This window comes from Octopus bimaculoides, chromosome 13, assembly GCF_001194135.2.
Source record: "Octopus bimaculoides isolate UCB-OBI-ISO-001 chromosome 13, ASM119413v2, whole genome shotgun sequence".
NCBI classification, from domain to species: Eukaryota; Metazoa; Mollusca; class Cephalopoda; order Octopoda; family Octopodidae; genus Octopus; species Octopus bimaculoides.
In genome coordinates, this window is record NC_068993.1 from 42,791,214 (window position 1) to 42,796,896 (window position 5,683).

At 35.8% G+C, this 5,683-nt stretch overlaps 1 long non-coding RNA gene across 3 annotated transcripts in view; it reads left to right on the forward strand.

Moving 5' to 3' along the window:
• The window catches only part of LOC128249321 (uncharacterized), a 24,935-nt gene that overhangs the window by 12,972 nt on the left and 6,280 nt on the right, over positions 1-5,683 (forward strand). The window contains exon 1 of one of the 3 annotated variants that reach the window (XR_008265423.1): positions 1,030-1,712. The exons of the other annotated variants lie outside the window; for them this stretch is intronic. This is a non-coding gene — a long non-coding RNA (uncharacterized LOC128249321). Of the gene's footprint in view, positions 1-1,029; positions 1,713-5,683 lie in introns of those variants that run through there. 3 annotated transcript variants of the gene reach the window in all.

The following is a 5,683-nucleotide window of genomic DNA, read 5'->3' on the forward strand; positions in this document are numbered from 1 at the left end:
GTGTGTGTGTGTGTGTGTGTGTGTGTGTGTGTGTACACGCGTGTATGTATGCATATATGTACGTATATGTGCAGATTTGTATGTTTTGTTTTATGCTCATATATACTAGACATGCTCATATATACTTAAATGATAAACTTCAGGAAAATATTACAGATTTTTACAGTTCCAGTGATGGATCGGATCTGTAGTCTTCGAATCAGCTTTCTCATTTCTGGCTTTGAAAAGCCTAATTTCTCAAGATTGATATTTAGGCAGTGTGTTACATATCCGAGTGCCCACATAATTACAGGTATAACCCTGAACTTGTAATCTGGATAGAGTAACTGCAGATTTCTCAATAGTTCTGAGTAGGTAATCTTTGTCTGTCTGTCTGTCTGTCTGTCTGTCTATCTGTATGTATGTATGTATGTATGTATGTATGTGTGTCTGTATGTAAGTATGTATTCATGTATGTGTGTGTGTATGTATGTATGCATGTATGCACGTATGTATGCATACTTGCATGTATTGTGGATGTGTGAGCGTGCAGTTGGTTGGAATTTGAATTACTGATGCAATCCACCTGATGGGCTCTTACACATTATCCGTCTACCCGTCGACCTGAGTCTATGATGAAGATATTTACCCAGATACAACGCAGTGACATCAAACTCCAGACCTCTTAACTACTCGGTCGTGTTTTTATGCAGTGTATGTGTATGGAGCGAAACAGAGGTGGGGTGAAAGAATGAAAGAAACTCAAACATTTTAAGTGAAGGAATTCAATTCATAAATATTATTCAATTCATAAATTATTATGTTGTATGGCGGTGGATCTCCGTCGCTCAAACATGTACATGCAGTAGAGTAATCAGCAGAATTACCTGCACCTGAATTAACATGGTAATGGTTGAGAAGCTTATAGTCATGTCTGTAGAAAGCTCAGCCATTTGTGCGTTAATTCAGGATCAGATGTTTCGAGTAATTCATGCCAAGTCAGCATGACACAATATATAACAAGGCTGTAGCTTATGACATAACTGCAAATTTAACCTGATGGTCTTCTATAAAGTTTCCGCCTACCCAATATCATTTTGTCCCTCTAAATGGAGTCTACATATTTCATTTGAATCTTATATTCATTCTCAATCAAAGTCTGATGGATTTGATCAGATCTTATTGGATATAGCTTTATTTAAACCTTTGGTAGCTGCAGCTTTAAATGCTTTGAAGAAGAGCATGAATTCCAAATTGAATTGTTTCTACGCCACAGCTGAAACATGATTTGACCTGCCGGTTGGAAACAAGACTTCACCTACTGCGTTGTTTACTTAAAACATCAAATCGACCAGGCCAAATTTTTCATAAAATAATACCCTTATCTCTAAATATGAATGACATGAAGCTGGAAAAAATTACATTTGCCCAAGACGCCAGCCAGTCGAATCGAACCTTGGACCTCGTTATTGTGAAGTCAATTTTAATGATGGCTTCAAATTTTGGTATACGACCACCAATTTTAGGGGAGGAATTAAGTCGATTACATTCACCTCAGTGCTCAACCGGTACTTATTTTATCGACCCTGAAAGGATAAAAGGCAAAGTCGATCCCGGTAGAATTTGAACTCAGAACGCATGAAATGTCGCTATATTTTGCCCGGCATGTTAACGATTCTGCCAGCTCGCCACCTTCAAGCGAATTTCAATAATACTACGCCAAATATCTTGAGGTAAATGCATTCTAATTTGTTATTTGAATTTTATGCCTAATTTCCACACTGCACATACACTATTGCATAATTATGTAAATGATTCTGATTTCCAGCCTCAGGTGTAATTGTAATATAATCTTTTCTTTTACGTGTTATAATTTCACCGGAGGATGACAGCAGTTTTCTCATCTGTGATTCTTCTGTAAAATTCCTTATATAATATCCTAACCTCTGCTACTATTCATAAATATTTCTGTAGTATTATATTAAAAAACGTTTTACCTTCTAAATTCAGTTGTTCCACTTATTCCAATTAAGTGATTGCATTGAATATATGCGTGATTATTTGCTGAGAAATGAATAAAAGGAATAACGTAAATGCAACAATGGCTGCCATTGAATAATAGCTTTAGAAGAGCAGGGTATACCAAAGACTCTGGTCGCCTCAAAACTGTAATAATGGGGAAAACATGCCAACAGCTATGAAAGAATAACATCGGTTTCATATAAAGCGAATAAAAACAACTGAGATTGAAGATGTAGAAGATGCATAATTAAGGTTTTGTTCTAACGTCAAAAGTTAACACGTAGAAATTGTTCATCATGTGACTTGTTCATTCAGGACAATAATAGCAAAATAATTAATTCTTCGTCTGTAATGAAACAAACCAAAGCAAGATAACTTCATTAAACCTTTTGGCCATTAAACACTGCAGATGCAACACTTAATTAGTTCACTGCATTGAAAAACATAAATCATGTCTTCTGTTTATTTTATTTTTATTTTATTTTTTATCACAATATTTTTTTTATATAATTCTGCACGTGTGACAAACTTGGTTAGAAGTTTTTGATTTTATACAAGAGAGAATAATTCGTACACGATACAATTAATCATTAACCAACATCAACAATATATCATCTGTCTTTAATCATACGGATAGAGCTCATAGGAATATATCTATATATCAATGTGATCATTTAAAATAAAATATATATATTTATATACGCATTCGTAAGTGAATATAAAAGAGTTTAGGTGTTTATAAATGGTTAGCATGGCTTTAAGATAAAAATGAAACAAATGTACTGACGTTTTTAGGTTCGAATTCTGGATGCAATCTGCAGCAATTCCAAACTAAAATTATTCTTTTCCACTCTAGGCTCAAGGCGCGGAATGTTTGTGGAGGGGGGCCAGTCGATTAGATCGACCCCAGTGTTCAACTGGTACTTATTTTATCGACTCCTAAAGGATGATGTCAAAGTCGACCCCGGCGGAATTTGAACTCAGAACGTAAAGACACGAAATACCGCGAAGCATTTCGCCCGCCGTGCTAACGTTTCTGCCAGTTTGCCTCCTTCCAAGGCAGAATTATTAGTAACGTTATACTATTCCTGACGTTTTGTTGGAGTTATCGGCAAATTCTCCAATATTTTATTCTAAATAGTAATGCATGCGTTGTATGCACACACACACAGGAGTTTTAGGCGGGCAATTTAAACTGGTCGTTTAAATTACCACTACAGTTATTGAACCATGCCTCCATCGCACCATGAAAAGACTTCATTCTCGATAGAAAAATGACCCGGACATACATACATATACACACACATACACACGCATACACATACATACATACATACATACATACATACATACATACATACATACATAGCATGGGGGCCCTGATCAGCCCAATTTACTTGATTACTTGCGAAAGATAAGTGTGGTCGCTGATTATCTTGCTAAATATGGCCCGTTCTCTTCTTCCTAATGGTTTGTCTAAGCTTTCTGAATTTCTCAGTACACTACCCGCTGTTCAAAGTACATCCGCATTCCAGATAATCAAAACGAGTAGACCTCTTGTAATGCCGCCAAATAGTCTCCATCACTTTCTGTGCTAGTTGCTTGCACTTGAGCTTCTCAGGCCTTGGAGAAAAAGGTGTCACACCATTCCATAGACTGGACCTTCTTTTCCAGATCATAAATAAACACCTACATTTCATCTCTTCTCACACGAGCGGAAAAAAATATGTCTTCATTGGTTTCAAAGGCATACAACATATCTGAGCAGACGTATATCGTTTCTCTAGTTCAAATCAGGTGTCAACAACTAAGGTAGCAACTCTTTACACGCTGTCCAATAACCATAGTCTGCCACTGTTTTTGGTAATGCATATTGACCTCAGTCCAGTTGTACAATAAAGTGATTCATGTAGACACACGAAGTGGATTTAGTTTGTCTACACGAATCCCTTTGTTCACTCACTGGCGATTCGCATCAGTCATTGTTATTTACGTTCTCTTGCTGCATGGCTTGTGTTTAATACTGGTTTTCTATCCTTTAAACTTCTACCTCCATCCATACACATTACTCTCAACGGTGTCATCTCCGTAGAAAAAGTGTAGCTTCCTGAAGGTGTCGGGCAGCCTGCAACGTTCCTCCACCGTGAACTCAGTGACCACGTGTTGTTTCTGCTTGGAACCAGTCATTAGCCAACAACGAAGAACCGTAAGAAGATTTACTGTAGAGAAAGAGTCACTCTACTAATAAGTGCTGTTTTAACGACTTTTGTCAGTTGTTAAAAAAGTTACGCTCATTTTTGCATTTCTTTCAGTTCAACATGCATGTAAATATGTGAAGGCGTGTGGCTTAGTGGTTAGGGCATTCGGCTCACGATGGTAAGTTCGTGAGTTCAATTCCCGGTGACGCGTTGTATCCTTGAGCAAGACACATTATTTAATGTTGCTTCAGTCCACTCAGCTGGCAAAAATCAGTAGTAGCTGTATTTCAAAGGGCCAGCCCTGTCACACACGGTGTCACGCTGAATCCCCCTGAGAACTACTTTTAGGGTGCACGTGTCTGTGGAGTGCTCAGCCACTTGCACGTTAATTTCGCGAGCAAGCTGTTCCGTTGATCGTATCAGCTGGGAACCTCGTCGTCGTAACCGACGGAGTGCGCCTTTTGGTACTCCATGCAAATATACATGTATATCCATACATGCAAATATTGTTATAAGCATCACATTCACAAGCATTCGAAAATTTATCATCGCTGGATATATTTTTAGAGATGTTAATATGTATTCATTGAAATATTTATAAGAATTGTTTTTGTAAAGCATATATTAAGATCCATTTTTAAAAGGAAAACAATGCATTGAAAGATGTCGCGAAAGATAAACTACGAGTCAGGTTAAAAAAATATTAAGGCAGGCTGGTCAAAGATAAAACACCTTTGATTATACGTATGCTTGATCATGATTGACCTTCATCTAAAAAATATAACTAAAACCAAATATGTTACTTAATTAGAAAATAATTATTTATATTATCATCTATAATCTTCAAGGTCGTTAAGGTGAGATTTTAACAATGTTTAACCATCTACATTATAAACAGAATCTGCAGCAGTAAATATATTATCTCATAATAAATTTACATACATTTTTATTTATTTCTTCTCTTATTTTTATAATGAGTTATAATTAAGATTTCATTGTGTGTTTATTTATACATTTTTGAAAATAATAACTGGTTGTCGAATGAATGATTCCATAGTTCTAGCATTCTGTAATGTTTCTTCGTTAATTAAAGAGTCTATTATTACATTTTGTATCATTGTACAATCATATAACATGAAATCCTTTAATAAAGAAAGACTTTACTAATGACTGTGACCTCGTCAAAATTATTGTAAGCGCTAATTTAAGAAATTTGCACTGTTTAAAAATCAATGCAATCTTTGAGAAGATTTAACAAACTGTTCGATTGCAATGAAACATAATAAAATAAAATAAAATAAAATAAAGTCATTGTATTTCCAAGAATAAATGTATTCAGTATGCGGTTTGTGTGTATGTACATGTGTTTCAGAGAGAATGCCTATCCATACACATACAAATACACACGCATGTTTTTTTGCATCTTCTATATCATACACACATGCACACAAACACGCACATACGTATATATGTATTACTTCGAA